At 38.0% G+C, this 24,312-nt stretch overlaps 1 long non-coding RNA gene and 1 pseudogene across 1 annotated transcript in view; one reads left to right on the forward strand and one right to left on the reverse strand.

Annotated features, from left to right (window-relative positions):
* The window catches only part of LOC143674045 (uncharacterized), a 126,073-nt gene that overhangs the window by 47,116 nt on the left and 54,645 nt on the right, over nucleotides 1-24,312 (reverse strand). The gene's annotated exons all lie outside the window — the stretch shown is intronic.
* LOC143654324 (exportin-7 pseudogene) lies at nucleotides 15,883-19,064 on the forward strand (annotated as a pseudogene).

Genomic DNA, 24,312 nt, shown 5'->3' on the forward strand with positions numbered 1-24,312 from the left:
TTGGCAAGTAGACTTCTGTTTGGGTGTGGAGCAGTTTTCAAAAAGCAAGTGTAGTAGTTTCTGCTGCTGGGATCAAATCTCATGTGGAAGAGCAAATGAAGTATCCAAAGGAACAGCAACAATTGATCACAGTTGAGTCAAGCTTTTGATATTGGAGATTAATAAGTAGGTAACAAAATATCTCAACAGGTGGGCAGAGCTTCTGGGACCAGAAGTCAGCAATTAACTTTAAGGAAAACATAAGTGTAGAAAAGGGATTTAGACCTATTTGGAGTTCAGGGACAGAATCCCAATCACTTGGAAGGGAAGAGGCAAGATAAGGTCCCAGTCTCCTAGACAACAGGATCCTAATCAGGCTGCCAAGAGAAGGACTTAGACCAAGGGAAGAGACAGAAATTAAGTTACTAGAAATAAGGTTAAATATATACTTCAGATATTCTGCTTCTGGTAATAGAGGACTAGGCAATTCAGAACAGATCTTTCTCTGTGAATAATCAGAAAAGCTGGACTATATTCATATATCAGTATTTTCATCAATATGCTACCAAGTTAGGTGTATGGTATATCTTCCTACAACTTTTCACTTTCAACCTATTTGTATCTTTGGGTCTAGCATTTCAGCCAGTAAGGCAAAGTCAATATTAGTAGGTTATAGATGTAGGTTGTATACTATAAACCCCAGGATAACTGCAAAGAAAGTGCTTTAAATATATACAGTAAAAAAATCAGAAAAGGATCTGTGAGATACATCACAAAAGATCAACTATACAGAAAAGGAAGTTTCAATAAAGGAAAAGAGAGACAAAAAAAAAAGATCTAACATATAAAACCCAAAGGACAAAATGGCTGAAGCAAGGTTGGGAAAAAATTCCATGAAAATAGTAACAAAAAGACATGGGGTAGCTATATTAATATTAAACAAAAAAAGATTTTATGTCAAAAGCTGTTATAAGACACAAAGAAGGACACTATATACTAACAAAAGGGGCAAGCCACCAAGAAGAAATAAAAATCACAAATATTTATGCACCTAACTATGGTGCACCAAAATATATGGGGTGAACACTGGCAAAATTGAAGAGAGGAATAGTCATCCCTACAATGATAGCTGTATTATTATTGTTGGAGACTCCAATATACCACTCTCTTTACTAGATAGAACATCTAGAAGGAAGATCAATAAGGAAACAGAACTTGAAAACCATTGTAAATGAAACGAACTAGACCTAAAAGACTACATACAGCATTGCACTCCAAAACAGCAGGCTATACATTCTTCTCAAGTACACATGAATCATTCTCCAGGATAGATCACATGGGAGGTCACAAAACAAGTCTCAACAAATGTAAAAAGATTTAAATTGTACAAGGCATCATCTCTGACCACAATGCAATGACGCTGGAAATCAATAACAGGCAGGGAACAGGAAAATCCACAAATATATGGAAGCTAAGTAACACACTCTTAAACAATTAGAAGAATTGTCAACTTAGATGAAATACCAAAAATATCTTCAAAAAGATCTTCATAAGAATAGAATTGGAGGATTTTAAAGCATATTGCAAAGCTACAGGGGTCAAAATAATTAGGGGCTGGCACAAGGATAAATGCATTGACCAATGGAATAGAATTGAGAGTTCAGAAATAGACCCTCATATCTATGACCAATTGTTTTTGTTGGGTTTTTTTTTTTTTTTTTGGCCAGTTGTCTTTTGACAAAGCTTCCAGGTCCACTCAATTGGGAAGCAATGGTCTTTTCAACAAACAAGCCTGGCAAATTGGATCTCCATATGCAAAAGAATGAAACAGGACCCTATCTCACACCATATACAAAAATTAAGTCAAAATGGATCAAATATCTAAGTATAAGAACCAGGACTAAAACTCCTAGAAGAAAATTCATGGAGGCATCTATAGGATCTTGGTTAGGCATTGGTTTCTTAGACTTTACACCCAAAACACAAGCAACAACAACAACAAAATAAATAAATGGGGTCTCATCAAAATTAAAAATGCTTTTGCATCAAAGGACTTTGACACAAAAGTAAAAAGACAAGCTACTCAATGGGAGAAAATATTTGGAGACTACATATCTGATAAGAGTTTAATATTTGCAATATAAAAATAAGTCATACAACTCAACAACAAGAAGACAAAAACCAAATTTAAAAATGGATAAAAGACTTTAATAGAAATTTCTCCAAAGAGGAAATACATATTGCTAAAAAGCACACGAAAAGAGGGTCAACAACACAAGATGTTAGGAAAGTGCAAATCAAAATCACGAGATATCATTTCACACCCACTAGAATGGATACTATTTAAAAAACAGAAAACTACAAGTGTTGGAGTGGATGTGGAGAAACAGGAACATGCCTTCTTTGCTGGTGGGAGTATAAACTGGTATAGCCATTGTGGAAAACAGTTTGGCAGTTCTTCAGGAAGCTAAATATAGACTGTCCATAGACCTGACAATCCTGCTACTAGGTATATACCTAGAAGAATTTAAAGTAGGAACTCAAACAGATATTTTCACACTGATGTTCAAAGTGGCATTATTCACAATTTCTAAAAGGCAGGGGCAACACAGTTGTCCACCAACCAATGGCTGGATAAACAAAATGTGATCTGTACATACAATGGTATATTATTCAGCCATAAAAGGAATGAAGTCTTGCTGCATGAGACAACAGGGATGAGACTTGAAGACATTATTCTGAATGAAAGAAGCCCAACATAGAAGGACAAATATTGTATGTTCTCACTGATATGAACTAATTATAATAAGCAAAATCATGGGCTTAGAATTTAGAATATAGGTTAACAGGAGATATATTGGGTTGGAGAATGTGGAGCTGATGCTTAATTTGTTTTTGTACAGAATTTCTATTTAGGTTGATTATAAAGGTTGGTAGCACATTATTGTGAGTGTAATTAACAGCACTGAATTATAAATGTGATTATAGTTAAAATGGGAAACATTAGGGTGCATGTTACTAGAACATGAAATTAAAAGTTAAAACATAGGACTGTATAACACAGTGAGCCATATCAGAGACAATGGATAACAGATAATGGTAAAAGTATAAGAATGTTCTTTCATGTATTATAACAAATGTACAACACTAATACAAAGTGTTAACAGTAGGATTGTGTGCTGGTTTGAAACTCCTATATACCCCAGAAAAACCATGTTCTTTAATCCTGATTCAATATTGTTGGATGGGAACATTTTGATTCCATGGAGATGTGACCCACTCAATTGTGGGCAGGGCCTTTTGATTAGGTGGTTTCCATGGAGATGTGTCTCTACTCATTCAAGGTAGGGTTGCTTATTGGAGTCCTTGAAGAGAGAAATACTTTGGAAGAAGCTTCAGAGCCAACACAGAGAGAGATGTTTGGAGATGAAGGAAGAAAATACCCCTGGATAAGCTGTTTGAAATGAGAAGCCAGAAGAGAAAGCTAGCAGATGTCACCATGTGCTTTCCAAGCTGACAGAGAAATGCTGAATGTCATTAGCCCTTTCCTGAGTCAAGGTAACTTTCTCTGGATACCTTAGTTTGGACATTTTATGGACTTAGAACTGTAAACTTGCAACTAAATAAAAACCAATCCAGTTAGTATGAGGCCCTGATATATCCCAGAGTAATTTGGGCAGTGAATAAAGAAGTATTTGCAAAGTCCCCTTGGGGTACATGGGATAAAGGAAGAAATATTCAGCTTCCCCATTTGGAGAATTTCTGATATTTTTGCAAGCAGTGGCAACAATCAAATCAATAGGCCAAACCATTGCTCTTGAAGTTCACCCCTATAAAATTTATTCCTGAAAAGGACAGGCTAAGACTACTTAACATTGCACCTAAGAGTCACCCCCAGAGAACCTCATTTGTTACTCAAGTGTGGCCTCTCTCTCTAAGCTGATGTTGCAAGTGAACTCACTGCCCTCCCCCATTAAGTGAGACATGACTCCCAGGGGTGTAAATCTCCCTGGCAATGTGGGACATAAATCCTGGAATGAGCCAGGGCCCAGCATTAAGGGACTGAGAAAACCTTCTTGATGAAAAGGGAGAAGAGAGAAATGAGACAAAATAAAGTGTCAGTGGCTAAAAGATTTCAAACAGAGTCAAGAGTTTATCCTGGAGGTTATTCTTACACATAGTACAGATATCCCTTTTTAGTTTAGGGTGTATTGGCATGGCTAGAGGGGAGTACCTGAAACTATACAGCTGTGTTCCAGTAGCCTTATTTCTTGAAGATGATTGTATAATGATATAGTTTTTACAATGTGACCATGTGATTGTGAAAACCTTGTGTTTGATGTTCCTTTTATCCAGGAAGGACAGATTAATAAAATACATGGATTAAAATAAACAAATAATAGGGGGGAATATTAAAATAAATTGGGCAGATGGAAATACTAGTGGTCAATGAGAGGGAGGAGTAAAGTATATGGTATATATGAGCTTTTTCTTTTCTCTTTTTTATTTCTTTTTCTGGGGTGATGCAAATGTTAAAAAAATGATTATGGTGATGAATACATAATTATGTGATGATATTGTGAGCCATTGTCTGTATATCATGTATGGGATGTTTGTATGTTGAGAATGTTTGTATGTTAAGATTTATCAATAAAAATATATTTTTAAAAAAGAATAAAGTTAGGGGATGATGAATTTTAAAAAAACATTAAAAGAAAAACCCATGGTGCATGGATGATTCAGTGATAGAATGCTTGCCTTCCAAGCAGGAGACCCAGGTTTGATTCCTAGACTATGCACCCCATCCCACCCCCCCAAAAAATCAACACTTTTCTGGTATATTGCATTCTGGTAGTATTAACAAACCAAAACAGATTTTGGTACCATAGAAGAGGGGTGTTGCTGCAGTTGACAAATACTCAACTTAATTGAATGGTTTTTAAATGGCTAAGGGGAAGATTCTGGAAGGGTTGTAAAGAACTTGATAGAGAGGGCCTAGAATGCTTTGACGAGATTGTTGATAGAAATGTGTACTCTAAAGATACTTTAGATAAGACCTTAGACAGAAATGATCCATGTGTTATTGCAAACTGGAAGGAAGGTGATCCTTGTTTTACAGTGGCAGAGAATCTGACAAAGTTGTATACTGCTGTTGGATGGGAGTTAGAATTTAAAGGTGAAAACCTAGGGTACTTAGGAAATTTCCAAACTAAATGTGGAAAATGCAGCCTGGTTTCTCCTTCAGCTTATAATAAAATGCAACAGGAAAGAGATAAGTTGAGAACTGAACTCTTACAAAGAAACCAAAAATTTATGGTCTGGAAATTTTTTGGTTTAAAGAAAGTGAGGCCTCAGTTGTTTTGGTTTGCGACCTGTTGGAATGTAATATACCAGAACTGGCAAGGCTTTTAGAAAAGGAATTTAATAAGTTGCAAGTTTACAGTTCTAAGCCTATGAAAGTGTCCAAACTAAGGCACCCAATGAAAGATAACTTAATTCAAGAAAGGCTGATACATCTAGAACACGTCTGTCAGCTGGGAAAGCACATGGCTTGAATCTGCTGGCCCCTTGCTCCTGGGCTCCACTGCTTTCAGCCTCCGTTCCTGTAGATTCATCACTTTGCTTCTCCAGGCTGGCTTTTATCTCTCAGCTTCCCTTGGCTCTCTCTAGGTTCTGGCTTGCTTAACATCTCATGGTGACATCTGCTGGGCTCCAAGTATCTCTAAACCTGTGTCTCTGCTCTCCAATGTTAGCATCTGTGTCAGCTCTGCTCTGAAGTTTCTGTCAGCTCTGTCATTTCTGAGGTTTCTCCAAAATTTTTCCACTTTTGAAGATGGTAGTAAACTAATCAAGACTCACTTGGAATGAGGAGTCATGTCTTTGTCTAATCAAAAAGTCACACCCACAATTGGGTGTGTCACATCTCTGAGAAGATGATCTAATCAAAAGTTTCCAACCTACAGTATTGAATCAGAATTAAAATAAACAGCTGCTCCCACAAAATTGGATCAGATTAAAACATGGCTCTTGGGGGGGCTCAAATAGATTCAAGCCAGTACACCAGTGAATAGGGTCCCACAGGAGAATTTAACCAAATGTAGAAGTAGTCACCCATTATAGGACAAGCCAGGATTGGAGATGGGCTAGTCAGAAAGGATTTTTGGAAAGTTCAATTATCTGATGGTTATGATACCTGCATACTGCATAGAAAACCAACAAGAGTGTTGTGAAATCTGTATAAATGGAACAACTGCGAGTCTGGACTAATAGGGACAGAAAAGGGACAAACTGAAGGAAAAATAACTTCAAAGGCAGAACCATGGAAGCCAAGGTCTGAAGCCAAGAAATCTTGGGCCAGAAGAGCAGACCCACCCATGCACTTGAAAAGGGTGAGTTTGCCCCAAAGGCAGAGGGCAGAACTTCTACCTCAATGTTCAGAAAATGTTTTGGTGCCCCATACCTCAGAGAGTGTGGAACACATTCCTTAGGGATAGGGGAGAGCTTTGCTGCTGCCTCGTTGTTCTGATGGGGTTGAATGTGTGCCCTAGAAATGGCAGAGTGTCCAGGTGCTGCCCCAATGCTTGGAGAGGGTGGAGTCAAGAAAAAGGTGGTCTCCCTAATATCTTCCAAGGTTGCAACCCTCACCCCAGTGTTTGGAGAGAATAGGGTCACTGTGTGGGCCCTTGGAAAGGATGGGACTGCCACTTTCTAAAGCCCCAAGGATGACTGACTCTCAGACTTTGAAATCTAATGGAGTTTTCCCTGCAGGTTTGCAATCTGCTTGTGTCCAGTGTCCCCTATTTTCCTTCCAATCTTCCCTTATGGCAATGAGATCATCAATCCTATGACATTTCCTCCTTTGTATATTGGCAGCATATAACTTGTTATGAGTTACATAGATCCACAGTCAGAGAATTTTTGCCTTAGAATAGACATGCCTGTAACTGACTGTGCCAGTTTGAAAGGATCATGTACCCTAGAAAAGCCATGTTTTAATCCTGATCCATCTTGTGGATCTTTTAATCCCTATTCAGTACTGTAGGTTGGAAATTTGATTATATTATCTCCACACAGATGTGACACACTCAATTGTGAGTAAAAACCTTTGATTAGAGGGAGATGTGACTCCATTCATTCCAGGTGGGTCTTGATTAGTTAATTGGAATCCTTTAAAAGAGAAAACATTTTTGGAGAAAGGGAGAGAACCATGAGAACCACAAGAGCCCATAAAGCCTGCAACTTTGGGAGATGAAGAAGGAATACACCCCTGGGTAAGCATCATGAAACAAGGCCTGGAGAGAAAGCTAGCAAACAGTGCCATGTTCACCATGTGCCTTTCCAGTTGAGAGAGAAACTTGGAACTTTATCAGCCTTTCTTGAGTGAAGGTAACCTCTTGTTGGTGGCTTAATTTGATCATTTTTATAGACTTGCTTTAATTGGGATATATTCATGGCCTTAGAACTGTAAACTTTATTCTGTTTCTAGTATATCACATTCCAGCATCTAGGAAACTAGAACACTGACTTTGATGAGATTTTTGTACTGTTTCTGTCTTTAAATTGTATTTGTACTGTTACTGAAACGGTTTAAGGCTTTGTAATCTTGTATTGGAATGAATGTATTTAACATAGAGAAAGAACATGTCTTTTTCTTGGGGCCCAGAAGGTGAAATGTGCTGTTTTGAAACTGTTGTATACCCCAGAAAAGCCATGTTTTGAAATCTTGATTCAATATGGTTGGGTGGGATTTTTTTTATTAAGTTGTTTTCATGGAGATGTGACCCACCCAATTGTGGGCAGGACATTTGACTAAGTGGTTTCCATGGAGATGTGTTTCCACCCATTCAAGGTGGGGTTGCTTACTGGAGTCCTTTAAGAGGGAACCATTTTGGAAAAAAGCTTCAGAGTAAACACAGAGAGAGACATTTGAAGGTCCAGAATGAAAAATAGGTGGTATATGGGAAAAAATGCATCCAATGTAAATTATGGGTGATATTTAATAGCATTATTTTAAAAATATTTTATCAATTGTAACTAAGGTAACTACTGTTAAAAAATAGTACTTTATAAAAAAGTGTCATCATCAACTGTAACAAGTGTTTCCACACTAGTGTAAGGTGTTAGTGGTGGGGTGGTATATCGGAATCCTGAATTTTATACATGATTGTTCTGTAAACTCACAACTTCTCTAATATAATTTTTTTTTTAAAAAAAAGAGAATTAGCAGAGGATGTGGGAAGATGACATAGTAGGAAGCTCCAGGAATCAGTCTCTCCACCAGAACAACTATTGAATGGCAGGAATTGTCTGAATCAAATAAATTGGAACTCTACAATCTAGTACATATGGTACAGCATCCAAGAAAGAGTGGGAAGAAAATGCTGGTCAATTCAGTAAATAGGGGTGAATTTCACTCTCCATGCAGTGGTTACCATCCCCCATTCCCCAGCCTTGCAGCAGGCAGCAGTAAGATCCTCCACCCCAGGTTCTGGCGCAGTTTGCTGGCATCAGGGTGCAGTGTGAAGACAAAGTTCCCCCAAATTTAAAAGTGTGCAGTCTGATAGCTGATCACTGCTTTGGATAAGCTACTTCGAATTTGCTGGATGCCCAGCATTAAGGGCCGCAATCATTCCAACCCACCTTGGCCAAAGCAGCAGAGGAGACTCAAATAAAGTACCCATTCTCAAACTATGGAAAATGGTGAAAGGGCTGCATTTAGTGGGCAAGTGCTGAATAAAGAAAATGCAGCTTCAAAAAGACATAGGAGAAGCTCCTGACACCCTTATTGGTGCCTCATTTCCTCCCAAGGACTGTGTGGAGCTGGCCAGCCCTCCCAATGTGGGTCCTTGGCCTTGCTGCAGCTGGAAAAGTCTCACCAAGAAACGCCTTTCCAGTTTACCTGACCCAAGATTTTGCCCTCCAGGCAAAAATCACTTGAGAGGGCGGGCCGCGGTGGCTCAGCGGGCAAAGTGCTTGCCTGCTATGCCGGAGGACCTCGGTTCGATTCCCGGCCCCAGCCCATGTAACAAAAACGGAGAAACAGAATACAATAAAACAAGAAAATGTTTAAAAATGTTTCCCTTTCTTCCTTCCTTCCTTCCTTCTATCCTTCCTTCCTTCTCTCTGTCTTTCCTTTAAAAAAAAAAAAAAAAAAAAAAATCACTTGAGAGAGCTAAAGAGGTTCAAGAAACAATTAAGGTAAACAATCTAGGTCAAAAGTTTACCTGCTTTAACTCCTACAAGACAGCATCAAAGGCAAAAAGAGAAAGTCTTTTTCATAGGAAGTAGATGGGGCATTCAAATTACTGTAGAAAGGGGAATTCTTAAGGCTACTAGCAAACACAAGCCCAAGACAAGACACAGGCTCAGTAAACACAGGGAGTACCCTGCACTTTGCATTTGACCTGAACAGGACTTCCTAATAGGAGAGTTGAACTAATGGATATAAGGAAGGGGAAGTGAGAATCTTAACAGACAGAAAGTTTTACAAGAAACCAAAAGAACTACTGGAGTTGAAGACCACAATAACTGAAGTGAAAAATTCCCTACAGAGTTTCAGTCACAGATTGGAGCTGGCAGAAAATGAATCAGTAAACTTGAAGACATGAGAACTGAAACAAGTCAGACTGAGTAGAAAAAGAAAAAAGTATTTGAAAAAGTGAAAATGGTCTAAGAAATCTGGGAGATACCATTAAGTGTACCAATATATACATTATGGGATTCTGAAAAGCAGAAGAAGAGAAAAGGGCAGAAAGAATACTCAAATAAATAATGACAGAAATTTCCCCCAACTTAGCAAAAAGCATGAATATGCACATCCAAGAAACCCAGTGAATACCGAAGAAGGTAAATTTGAAAAGAAATATGCCGATACATGGTAGAAAAAACTGTTGAATACAAATGACAGGAGAGAGTTATGGAAGCAGTAAGAGAAAAGTAATATGCTATGTATAAGGGAATCTCAACTTAATTTAGTGCTGATATCTCATCAGATACCATAAAGGTAAAAGTTAATGGGATGAAATACTTAAACTGCTGAGAGAAAACAATTGCCAAAAAAGAAATTTGTATCCAGGGAAACATTCTTTCAAAAAGGAGGGAGCGATTAAGACAATCACAGATAAACAAAAGCTGAGGGTGTTCATTACCATTATACTAGTGCAACAAGCAATGCTAAAGGGAGTTCTTCAGACTGACAGGAAAGGCAGGAAAGGACACTAGAAAGTGAATCAAAGTGGCATAAAGTAAGAAAAACCTACAGTAAGGTAAACAATGGGTTATAATATTATGGTATTGTTTTTTTTTTTGGTATCTCCATTTCTTACTTCTGGTAGGAGCTAAAATGCAAATACATAAAAAGTAATAATAAATCTATAGTTTTGGACATATAACGTATATGAAGATCTAGTTTGTAACAAGTACAAAAAAAGGTGGAGGAATGGAAGAGTATAGGAACAGTGCATGTGTATGCTAATGAAGTTAAGTTGGAATATAATCAAATATGAATGTTACATATTTAGGATGTTAACTTCTAGCCCCATGGTTAAAGAAAACATGAAAAATATATTGAGAAAGAAATGAAAGGGACTCAATATGGTACAATTTTAAAAATTAAATAAATATGAAAGGAAACAATGGGAGAACTGAAGGTAAAAAAAGATATGACTTACAAAAACAAAATGGAAGAAGAAAGGAAAGTCCTGCATTATCAATAGTTGGATTGCAAATGGAATAAATGGATTGTAAATTGTAAATAGATTAAACATTCTAGTCAAAAGGAACAGATTGGCAGAATGGATAAAAAGAATGACCAACAATGTGACATTTATAAATTCAAAGTAACTAAGTTAAATTGAAAGTAAGTAGGTTGAAAATGGAAAATATATACCATGCAGGAAGTAACCAAAAGACAGCTAGGGTAACTATACTAATATAAAACAAAACAGACTTTAAGTAAAAAACTATTACCAAGAAAAGGATCATAACTTATATTCTGATAAAAGAGTGAATTCAACAAGAAGACATATCAATTATAAATATATATGCAGCTAACAGTAGAGCCCCAAAACATATGAAGAAAATACTGAAGGATTTGAAGGGAGGAATAAATAGTTCTACATTAATAGTAGGATATTTTAACATAACACTTTCAATAATTGATAGAATATCTAGACAAAAGATAAGTAAGGAAATAGAAGACTTGTATTATATTGTAAACCAACTAGACCCAAAGGACCTATCTTGAACACTCCACCCAATAGCAGCAGAATAAAAATTCTTCCCTTTTGCACATGGATCATTCTCAAAGATAGACCATTTGTCAGGTCACAAAACTAGTCTCAATAAATTCAAAAATATTGAAATAATACAACATGCCTTCTTTGACCACAATGGAATGAAGCTAGAAATCAGTAACAGAGAGAGAAATGGAAAATTCACAAATGTGTGGAAATTAAACAAAGTACTCTTAAACAATCAGAGGCTAAAAGATTAGAGCAGAGATAAATGAAAAAGAGAGTAATAATAATAGAATCAGCATAATCAGAAGTTGGCTCTTAGAAATGATCAATAAAATTGGCAAACCTTTGATCAGATTGACAAAGGAAAAAGAGAGAGGACACAAATAACTAAAATCAGAAATGCAAAAGGGTCATTACTACTGACTCCACTGAAATAAAAAAGATTATAAGAAGATACTATGAATGACTGTATTCCAAAAAATTATATAACCTAGATGAAATGGACAAATTCATAAAAACATATGAGCTACTTATAATGACTCAAGAAGAAATAGAAGATCTCAACAAACCAATAACTAGAAAAGAGATCTTATCAGTGTGATGATTTGAAGTTGTATATGCTCCAGTAAATATCATGCTCTTAAAATGAATTCATTCCTGTGGGTGTGAACCCATTGTAAATAAAATCTTTTCATGTGAGTAGGATCTTAAGTTGAGATGTGATCCACCTCATTCAGTATGGGTCTTGATTCTCTTACTGGAGTCCTTTATAAGAGGATAAAAGACAGAGAAAAGATATAAAAAAACAAAACAAACAAACAAACAAAAACAGAGAAAGGCAGAGAGAAAAGCCAGAAACAAAGAAGGAGCCATTGAAGCTGGAAGCAATGGAACCAGCCACTGAAGCTGGAAGCAATGGAACTCAGGAGAGAAGACAGGCACCAACATATGTCACATGTGTGGCCATGTGACAGAGGAGCTGAGAATTGCTGGTAGTGATTCTTCAGGGAGAAAGCACTGCCTGTTGGTGTCTTTATGTGGACGTTTTCATGGTCTAAGAACTATAAATTTGTAAGTTAGTAAATCCCCATTGTAAAAACCAACACATTTCTGGTATATTGCATTTTGTCAACTTTAACAAACTAAAACAATCAGTAATCAAAAACATCCCAAGAAAGAAAAGCCCAGAACCAGAAATCTTCACAAGGGAATTTTACCAAACATTCCAAGAAGCATTAACACCAGCCATGCTCAAGCTCTTCCAAAAAAATTGAAGAGGAAGGAACACTCCCTAATTTATTCCATGAATCCAACATCACCCTCAAACCAAAGCCAGATACAGATACCACAAGAAAATATATGAAAAACCCACAACCAGAATCATACTCAGTGGTGAGAGACTGAACGCCTTCCCCCTAAGATTCAGAACAAGACAAGAATACCCCTGTCACTACTATTATTCAACACTGTACTAGAAGTTCTAGCTAGAGCAATCAGGCAGGAAAAAGAAATAAAAGGTATCCAAATTGGAAAGGAAGAAGTCAAACTTTCATTATTAGCAGATGACATGATACATACTTGGAAAATTCTGAGAAATCTACAACAAAGTTTCTTGAGCTAATAAACAAATTCAGCAAATTGGTGGGATATAAGATTAATATGCAAAAGCAATGACCTAACTGAGGAGTCAATTAAGGAAAAATTTCATTCAAAATAGCAACTAAAAGAATTAAGTATCTAGGAATAAATTTAACTAGGGATGTAAAGTATCTCAACACAGAAAACTATATAACATTGCTAAAATAAATCAAAGATCTAAATAAGTGGAAAGACATTCCCTGCTCATGGGTAGGAAGGTTAAATATAGTTAAGATGTCAATTGTACCCAAATTGATCTACAGATACAGCACAATACCAAAGAAAATTCTAACAAGCCAATTTGAAGACTTGTTACTAAATTCACTTGGAAGGAAAGAGAACTAAAATACCTTTTTAAAAAAATCCTAAAAAAGAATGAAGTGGGAGGATTAAAATTCTTGATTTTAAAGCTTATTATAAAGCCACAGTGGTCAAAACAACATGGTACTGGCACAGAGATAGAAGTATTTACCAACGGAATTGAATCAAGAGCACAGAAATAGACTGCCAAATCTATGGTTAACTGCTCTTCAACACGGCCCCCAAATCCAATGAATGGAGGCAAAAGAGTCTTTTCAATAAATAGGCATGGGAGAACTGTATATCAGTAGCCAAAAGCATGAAAGAGGACCCTTACTTACACCCTACACAAAAATTATCTCAAAGTGGATCAAAGACCTAAATGTAAGAACCAGTATCATAAAACTTCTAGAAGAAAATATAGGAAAACATCTTCAAGACTTAGTGTCATGGTCAGGTTCATGTGTCAACTTGGCCAGGTGTTGCTGCCCAGTTGTCTGTTCGGGCAAGCACTGGCCTGACTGTTGCTACAAGGACATTTCATGGACTTAAATCACGATCATGTTGGCTGCATCCTGTGTCTTCTGCAATGAGTGATGCTTAACCTAATCACCAGAAGGCTTTTAAGGAGGATTTAGAGGACACACTCACTGTTCCTGCTTCAGCCAGCCAGCTTCTCCTGAAAGCTCATTGAGGACCTTCATGAAAGCTGCCAACTCATGGCCTGTCCTACAGAACTTGGATTCTTATATCCCCATGGTTGCCCTGCCAGCCTCTCCAGAGAGTTTGTTGAGAACCTTCATTGGAGCTGCCAGCTTGTGGTCTGCCCTACAGACCTTGGACTCTACAGTCCTCATCCCCATGGATTTGTGAGACACTTTAATAAATTTTATATTTACAGATATCTCCTGCTGATTCTGTTTCTCCAGAAAACCCTAGCTAACACAGCTTGGTACCAGGAGTGGTTCTAAGGAAATAGAATCTTCAAAATGGCTTTTTATGATTGGTTTTCTACTCTGACTAGACTCAAAGGCTCTAATGACTGTGTTTCCCAAAATCAGAATGACACTGCCAGTCCATGGGGTGAGCTGGTAAAAGAGATAGTCAAAATGTCACCGTTGGATTCTTCTAATGCTTCACTTATAAGAAGCCAGGCTCTGGGGGATAATATTTTTGACACCTTTATGGAGCTTTGTGGAATTAAGAGGTATAGAGAGATATTGGCTAGTTGTTGTTAGACATGCTGTATACATTGATGAGGGAAAGGGATGAGTTGACAGCTTCAAATGAGAAGTTTACACAGCTGTATGACAGATGTAAAAGTTTCTAGGAGTGCCCTGAAGGAAAATCTTATTTCCTGTAGCCACAGACTTGAGATTTCTGAAAATCAGACTCAGAGTCTCATCATGAGAGCAGCAACTTTACAATGTAAACTGAAACCCCAACCTTGCATGGTGTCTGTTGTTAAAGTGAGGGAATTGATTGGAAAGGAGTGGGACCCTGCGAAAGGGGATGGTGACATATGGAATGATAATGATGGCTGTGGAAACCTTGAAACCCTAGATCCTGCTGAGTCTTTTCTAGATAATCCTGTAATAGTCTGCCCTCAGGACATAGCCACCCCCACCTCCAGTCTGCTCTGAGGAGTTGGCCACCAAACCTCCACCTGAAGGGAGTAACCCTTTAGTGCCTGTGAAGCATGTAATTAACCCCCATGGGGAAACAGCCCTTGCTCCTCTGCCTGGAGTGATTAATCTTGTTTTGCCAGATGAAACTGAAAACAAATGCCCTGAAGCAATCAGCTTGGAAGATACTTCCAATTCTTTTCATGACTCACCCCACGACCCCTCTTTTCTTCCAGACCTATAACTAGACTAAAGTCCCAACAGGCCCCAAAAGGTGAGGTACAAAGTGTCACCCATGAGGAGGCATGCTATACTCCAAAAGAACTGTATGTGTTTTCCAATTTATATAGACAGAAATCAGAGGAATATGTGTGGGTATAGATCTTAAGGGTGTGAGATAATGGTGGGAGGAATATAAATCTGGATCAGGCTGAATTTATTGATATAGGCCCACTAAACAGAGATTCTGCATTCAATGTCATAGCTCTAAAGGTTAGAAAAGGCATTAACAGTTTGGATGTTGGCTGAAACATGGATCAAAAGGTGGCCAACATTGCTTGAGGTTGAAATGCCAGATCTGCCCTGGTATAATGTAGATGAGGAGATTCAACGGCTTAGATTGGCTTAGAGAGATTGGAATGTTAGAGAGGATTTATCATGGAAAGCCTGCTCATACACCCCAGGAATGTCCAGAGAATGCACCTTTTACCAGAACTGTGAGAAATAAGTTTGTGAGACTAGTCCATCATCCCTGAAGAGCTTTAATAGAATGAAGGAGAGGTACACATGATCATCTCAATAAATGAATAAAAGGCCTTTGACAAAATCCAGCATCCTTCCCTGAAAAAAAAACATAAAAACTTTAAAAACTAGGCATAAAAGGAAACTTCCTCAACATGATAATGGGTATATATGAAAAACCCACAGATAATATCATACTTAATGGTGAAAGATGGAAAGCTTTCTCTCTAAGATCAAGAACAAGACAAGGATACTCATTATCACTAATGTTATTCAACATTGTACTGGGAGTTCTAGCTAGAACAATTAGGCTGTTGAGGTGGGGCAGGAGGGCTAGAGAGGAACATGAATGGAGCAAAATGGCTGATCATGGCCCAGCTAGAGTGCAAACAGTTTATGGAACAACATGTACAAACATTCAACTCCAGACAGAGAAAGTCTTGATTGAATTTGCCAATGGCCCTGATTGTCTAAACAAGTGCCAGCTACTCCTGAAAAGAGATAGTTCATCTTACTCCCAGTTACTGTCAGCTACATGCCTTAGATAGCTTTTACCACACACAAACAACCCCCTATCACTGGAGCAATGAACAGATATTAAGAGTTATGTGCTCAACTACATTGTCCCTCACTGAAGTTAGCTACTTTTGTGACACAAGCACTCATTCAGTTATATGCCAGAATTACAGAACTGGGCTGGTTTGACTGTCAAAAGGATAACTATGTCTTCAGAAATGCAATCATGTGATGCCACAAGGTTTTTACAGGATTGTGTTGAATACTGCATTATTGAATCACAATTTTATCTCAGCTAACCAATGAAATTAATCAAGAAGACACCACTCATCCTTTGACCAAACACAGAAAAGTAGCCTTTCCCTTCTGATTCATCATATTTGATATCTTTACACTTTCCTGTAATTTATTAAAACAAGAGAGTACATAAGCTTGAATGATGAAAGTCAGCATGGCTTGCTCATGCAACTGCTCAAACTCACTCATAACTGCCTAAATTTTTATTTCATCAGCACTTCTATTGATAAGTCTCCAGGTGACCTGTGTACAGTACATATTCCCACCAGATGGAGATCAGCATTTTTAGATTCTTTATCTCTGCAGCTATTTTTGACATGTATCATTCCATTCCTCTTTCACTTGCATCTCTGGTATTAAGCTATTTAGTACAGATCACCTCAATCAGAAGATCCCAATTTAACAACTCAGAGATAACCAAGCTTCTGTCATCTTGTCAATGGTGTTAAATGAATACTGGAAAATTCTAAGAGTTTATCAGGCCCAAACAATTACCATGAATTTTGCAGACTACTGACCCAAATGAAAAGTAAATATCAACTGGGAGAATTACTAAATGTGAAAAACTACCTGAGGTCATTTGATCGATAGCCAATTCACGGTGACTAGTCTATAGCACTGGGAATTCCCCCCAGAAAGTGTGCACCATCTCCTGAGCCTATGACAGCAGTTGGTATCCTGTGCCATATGTCAAACCTACAGAGCCCCACATGCTGAAAATTTATACTCTTGACATCACCAAAGCCTACATTACATCCTTTTGGAATCTGTGCACAGCATACTGAGAGATGGGCTAGAAGATCGTCTGGAAAATACAGGTCTGGTCCAGTAGCTGTTGGAACAACTTTCTATAATTGGGCATTTTGAATATAAGAATACATGTACGCCTTGTGCTGCTGTTTGACCAGTTGGCCCAATACTTTGACCAATTGCTCCAGTCCTATCAGAAGCTGCTATAGAGTACCGGCATAAGCCCTGCGGATATTGCAGTGTAGGAAAGAAGGCTGACATGGCTGGTTTACATGACTGGAGCAGTGATTAGGGCCAGATTTCTTTTGCTAGCACTGATGAGCAAGATTCTATGGATGGCGAGTTTGTCTGTGAATTACTCCAGCTGATGAGCCTAACATATTCACATTTGGTCCAGGAGGGCAACAAGAAGTTAGAACTGGCCATGCTAAGCTTTTTTGAACAGGTTAATAAGATTTACTTTGGGAACTAGGTACAGAAATCCTCTAAGCTGTACCACCAATTATCAGAAGTTCTGGGCTTGAATAATGAGACCATGGCTTTATTGTCTTCATGGGAAAAATCATCACCAACTTGAATACTGGGGCCAATTGGAACCAATTACCTCCAAATCAGTAACAGATACAGTAAGATAACTAGTGAAGCTTAGTGCAGTATGGTTCATACTGAACAATCAAAGGAGCAAGCACCTTTCACCTAATAGACATGCGGTGTTGGACTACCTTCTACATAGCACTTGGATGTCTCTTCATAGTAGATTAAGGAGAGGATGAAGATCAGTATGAGTATTTCATGATGCCACTCACAGCATTGATTAAGGCTATGACCCAGATGTTTGGCACTAATACTTTCAACAAGCAAGAGGCAAAGAGAACTCTAGTTTGCTTAGTAAGAGACCTCAGTGGGACAGCATTTGCCTTGAATGCCAAGACCAACTTCATGATGTTGTTTGAATGGAGAAATCCATCTTACATGCCAATTCTCCAGCAGGCAATTGAGTTATGGTTCCATAATCCAATGCATATCAAACTTGTACTCAAACTCATGGCTAAAATAGATAGATCCCAGCAACTCAGTTTGATGTCTCTTCTCCAAATAGTCATCTTACTATTCTGAGAAACCAACAAGATGATAACAATGTATGGAAATACATCTGATACTAGGAGAGGTCCCAAGGATCGGGTCTATGCAGTAAAGCTCAAGGGCATCTCCATCTGTTCTCCATGTGGAAGGCTGCTCTTGGTGTAAATTATGTCAATTTTGGAGTCTTCTGTTCCTATGGGGATGATGCTCTGGACAATGTGCTGCAGATCTTCCTCAAGCTGCTCCTCTTTATTCTCCACAGTGATCTCCTGGATTATCCCAAGTTTAGGCAATTTCATTAGTTTTTACTGGAAGTCCTGACCCGGGATCATATGAACTTTATTGCAGCCCTGGAACCTCATGTCACCATGTATATTTTCTTTCCCATTTCCAAAGGACTTACTGCAGTTGAAGCCATGGTATGCATAGGCTGCTACTCATGCCTGGATCACACCATGACATACTTCTTTAAGCAGTTGTCACATAACACCCAGAAGAAGATGACATCTCTGAACCAGAAGAGTGACCATTTTCTGCAAATCAGCAGCAACATCCACAGGTGATCCAGCAAATGCTGTTTATGGTTCTGAATACCATCATCTTTGAAGGCTGTAAGAATCAATGGTCTATGTCCTTTCTCCTCCTTTATTTCCCTCTTAATACTACTTAATGAAAATTATTTTTCTGACCTAAAGACCAGTATTGTGAACAACCAGCCAGGAGAGAAGCAGAGAGCTATGCATCTGTGTTTTGAAAGCCTCATGGAAGGCATCACGTGAAATCTTGTGAAAACAGAGACAGGTTCACCAGAACCTGTCAGCATACGGGTTGAGAAGTCAATGACATGATGAGGAATAACTGTTATGGCATGAATAGCAATGACATGATGAGCTGACACCTCCTTGGACAATACCTGCACAAGGCAGCAACCCTTTGGCCTAACCCAGAGGGGCAAACAATTACAAAGGAGAGGGCCTGGCTGATCCTGGCTTCTTCCTCTATGGGTTTGGGGTAAATGGTCAATCAGCTATTTCCCCAGGGAATATGGTAGGCATGCATTCACTGGGGGGCAGGGTACTCCTGGTTCCTAGGGAATTAGATGGAAGGGGGTAGAAGGAGACAGCAACACATAGGTGTGAGACTCCATCCCCTCTCCTCTTAGAGCCACCCAAGGAAAGAGAACCTCCAGCGTTCTGAAACAACCTCCTTGTATAAACATATACATATTTTTCATAACATTTTGAACAAAGTTGATATTGACTCAAGTTTAAAAGCAAAAAGCATGATTGAAAACTTTTTTATAGATTCTAGTGCACCAATGCATGAGATTCTAGATTCTAGAACCAATACAAGGGACTCTATATGCAAGTGAAGAAAATGTATATTCTGGAGGCCTGAAGCTTTCCTGGGCAAGCATATGTGAAAGTGTAGAGATACATTTAGTGACACAAGTAGAATGGCAAACAAAAGTAAAAATAAAAAATGAATATTTTTTATTGCCCTTTTCTCACCCTAAAATTATGACTTCCTGTTACTATATTAATCCTTGCTATTAGGGACTCTAAACTATCCATTCCCATTAACTATAGAGGCTGCCCTGGGTCCTCTAGACTTTTGCAGTACAAACAACTCCAGCTAAAAGTATTTGGTGCTATTATCTCCATCCTTTCCCCACTTTTTCTTACACTCATCCTCAGACGGATACCTCTTGCTTTTAAAGCAGTCTGATTATATATATATATATATATATATATATATATATATATATATATATATATATATATATATATATATATTATATATATATATATAATATATATATATATTATATATATATATATAATATATATATAACTATATATTTAAGGTTATTGTTTTCTGGAACATAAAGACCCGAGAGAAGTAATTAAACCAGTTGCTCTTCTGTTGAACAACTCGCAATAATCCAACTTGTACCACACAGTATGTGTGTGCATATATGTGTGTGTGTGTGTATACACACTGCCTTCATGAATGTATGAAATGGAGGAAATTACTACAGTGGAAGGTTTCTTAATAACAAGGTCTGCCTAGTATGAAGTATTTACCATTCTTCCATGCCTTCAAAGAATATGGATTTTTATAAAATTAAAACCACAATAAATGTCTTTGAATATTAAAAATTAACCTATAGAGGAAAAAAAGTTGTTTGTCTTGCATTTTTCCCATATTGTTGCTGCTAGTTGTTTGCATCTCTAGTTCAGCTCTTGCCCATGGGACAGTCAGATTTTATTTTTATTTCTCTTTTCTATCCCCAGAAACAACCTGTTAATTAACTTTTTTTCCTTCTCCTCTGATGACTTTTTGGTGTATCCTTTCTTGTGTGATCAGATTGCAGATAGACTTCTAAGGGTGTTTGCTGCATACAGTGTAAACTTTTTTGTGTGTGTGAGAAAAAGAGAGACATTCATTTATTAGTGGAAACATAAATTACAATGTGTAGATGAGGCAGGAGAAGCCTGAAGAAACCTTAAGGGGAGCAGGAGGAAGAGAAACAACAAAGCAGACAAGTGGGGACGGGGGCAGTTTGTCACCAGATTGTCATATTTCTGTATCTGTGGGTCAAGAAGGTAACCTGGAGTATCAGTGGCCTACTGATATGTAGCAAATCACCATAAATTTAGCACCTGAAAACCACACACATTTGCTATCTTCCATTGCTGGGGGTCAGGGTTCTGGGCACACCTCAGCTGGGTCCTTTGCTCAGGGTCTCTGGGTCCTCATCACAGGTGGAAGTCAATGAGCAGGGCTCCGAACCCATGAGACTTGGGTTCTTATTCTGGGCTCACTGATCGATGGCAGAATTCAGTTCCTTGTGGTTGTAGGATGGAGGCCCTTGGCTCTTAGAGCTTCCCGCTGCTCTCTGCCACATAGCCCTTCTACAAAGGACACGTTGCTTCTTCAAGGCCAGCAGGAGAATCTTATTCCAGTCTTCAACTACGGCATCGTATAATTTAACAAAATGAAGCAGCGACCCATCTCATCATAGTTGCAAGGACCTTCCATGCTTGCTGGGAGTGGGGAGGGGCTCGCAGGATGTGAACACGGGGACCTGGGACTCTTGAGAGCCATCTTAGCATTCTGCCAAGTCCCAGGCTTCTGAGATCCAGCACGATCCCCATCTCTCTCATTGACAAATATTATAATACTTTGAGTGAGTCACAAGACCCTGTTTAAGACCCTGTTTCTAACTCCTGCTGGACTCTGTTACCAATGACATATTCCAAGTTTATTCTCGAATGTCGATTCACATCATTGGGACCATACAGTATTTGTCTTTTAGTTTTTGGCTAGACTCACTCAGCATAATGTTCTCTAGGTCCATCCATGTTATTACATGCTTCATAAGTTTATCCTGTCTTAAAGCTGCATAATATTCCATCGTATGTATATACCACAGTTTGTTTAGCCACTCGTCTGTTGATGGACATTTTGGCTCTTTCCATCTCTTTGCAATTGTAAATAACGCTGCTATAAACATTGGTGTGCAAATGTCTGTTTGAGTTTTTGCCCTTAACTCCTTTGAGTAGATTCCCAGCAATGGTATTGCTGGGTAATATGGCAATTCTATATTCAGCTTTTTGAGGAACTGCCAAACTGCCTTCCACAGTGGTTGCACCATTTGACATTCCCACCAACAGTGGATAAGTGTGCCTCTTTCACCGCATCCTCTCCAGCACTTTTCATTTTCTGTTTTGTTGATAATGGCCATTCTGGTGGGTGTGAGATGATATCTCATTGTGGTTTTGATTTGCATTTCTCTAATGGCCAGGGACATTGAGCATCTCTTCATGTGCCTTTTGGCCATTTGTATTTCTTCTTCTGATGTCTGTTCAAGTCTTTTTCCCATTTTGTAATTGGGTTGGCTGTCTTTTTGTTGTTGAGTTGAACAATCTCTTTATAAATTCTGGATACTAGACCTTTATCTGATATGTCATTTCCAAATATTGTCTCCCATTGTGTAGGCTGTCTTTCTACTTTCTTGATGAAGTTCTTTGATGCACAAAAGTGTTTAATTTTGAGGAGTTCCCATTTATTTATTTCCTTCTTCAGTGCTCTTGCTTTAGGTTTAAGGTCCATAAAACCGCCTCCAATTGTAAGATTCATAAGATATCTCCCTACATTTTCCTCTAACTGTTTTATGGTCTTAGACCTAATGTTTAGATCTTTGATCCATTTTGAGTTAACTTTTGTATAGGGTGTGAGATATGGGTCTTCTTTCATTCTTTTGCATATGGATATCCAGTTCTCTAGGCACCATTTATTCAAGAGACTGTTCTGTCCCAGGTGAGTTGGCTTGACTGCCTTATCAAAGATCAAATGTCCATAGATGAGAGGGTCTATATCTGAGCACTCTATTCGATTCCATTGGTCGATATATCTATCTTTATGCCAATACCATGCTGTTTTGACCACTGTGGCTTCATAATATGCCTTAAAGTCCGGCAGTGTGAGACCTCCAGCTTTGTTTTTATTCCTCAAGATGTTTTTAGCAATTTGGGGCACCCTGCCCTTCCAGATAAATTTGCTTATTGGTTTTTCTATTTCTGAAAAATAAGTTGTTGGGATTTTGATTGGTATTGCATTGAATCTGTAAATCAATTTAGGTAGGATTGACATCTTAACTATATTTAGTCTTCCAATCCATGAACACGGTATGCCCTTCCATCTATTTAGGTCTTCTGTGATTTCTTTTAACAGTTTTTTGTAGTTTTATTCATATATGTTTTTTGTCTCTTTAGTTAAATTTATTCCTAGGTATTTCATTCTTTTAGTTGCAATTGTAAATGGGATTCGTTTCTTGATTTCCCCCTCAGCTTGTTCATTACTAGTGTATAGAAATGCTACAGATTTTTGAATGTTTATCTTGTAACCTGCTACTATGCTGTACTCATTTATTAGCTCTAGTAGTTTTGTTGTGGATTTTTCTGGGTTTTCGACATATAGTATCATATCATCTGCAAACAGTGATAGTTTTACTTCTTCCTTTCCAATTTTGATGCCTTGTATTTCTTTTTCTTGTCTAATTGCTCTGGCTAGAACCTCCAACACAATGTTGAATAATAGTGGTGATAGTGGACATCCTTGTCTTGTTCCTGATCTTAGGGGGAAAGTTTTCAATTTTTCCCCATTGAGGATGATATTAGCTGTGGGTTTTTCATATATTCCCTCTATCATTTTAAGGAAGTTCCCTTGTATTCCTATCTTTTGAAGTGTTTTCAACAGGAAAGGATGTTGAATCTTGTCGAATGCCTTCTCTGCATCAATTGAGATGATCATGTGATTTTTCTGCTTTGATTTGTTGATATGGTGTATTACATTAATTGATTTTCTTATGTTGAACCATCCTTGCATACCTGGGATGAATCCTACTTGGTCATGATGTATAATTCTTTTAATGTGTTGTTGGATACGATTTGCTAGAATTTTATTGAGGATTTTTGCATCTATATTCATTAGAGAGATTGGCCTGCAGTTTTCTTTTTTTGTAATATCTTTGCCTGGTTTTGGTATGAGGGTGATGTTGGCTTCATAGAATGAATTAGGCAGTTTTCCCTCCACTTTGATTTTTTTGAAGAGTTTGAGGAGAGTTGGTACTAATTCTTTCTGGAATGTTTGATAGAATTCAGATGTGGAGCCATCTGGTCCTGGACTTTTCTTTTTAGGAAGCTTTTGAATGACTGATTCAATTTCTTTACTTGTGATTGGTTTGTTGAGGTCATCTATGTCTTCTTGAGTCAAAGTTGGTTGTTCATGTCTTCCCAGGAACCCGTCCATTTCCTCTAAATTGTTGTATTTATTAGCGTAAAGTTGTTCATAGTATCCTGTTATTACCTCCTTTATTTCTGTGAGGTCAGTAGTTATGTCTCCTCTTCCATTTCTGATCTTATTTATTTGCATCCTCTCTCTTCTTCTTTTTGTCAATCTTGCTAAGGGCCCATCAATCTTAGTGATTTTCTCATAGAACCAACTTCTGGTCTTATTGACTTTCTCTATTGTTTTCATGTTTTCAATTTCATTTATTTCTGCTCTAATCTTTGTTATTTCTTTCCTTTTGCTTGCTTTGGGATTAGTTTGCTGTTCTTTCTCCAGTTCTTCCAAGT

This window comes from Tamandua tetradactyla, chromosome 2 (genome assembly GCF_023851605.1).
Source record: "Tamandua tetradactyla isolate mTamTet1 chromosome 2, mTamTet1.pri, whole genome shotgun sequence".
NCBI classification, from domain to species: domain Eukaryota; kingdom Metazoa; phylum Chordata; class Mammalia; order Pilosa; family Myrmecophagidae; genus Tamandua; species Tamandua tetradactyla.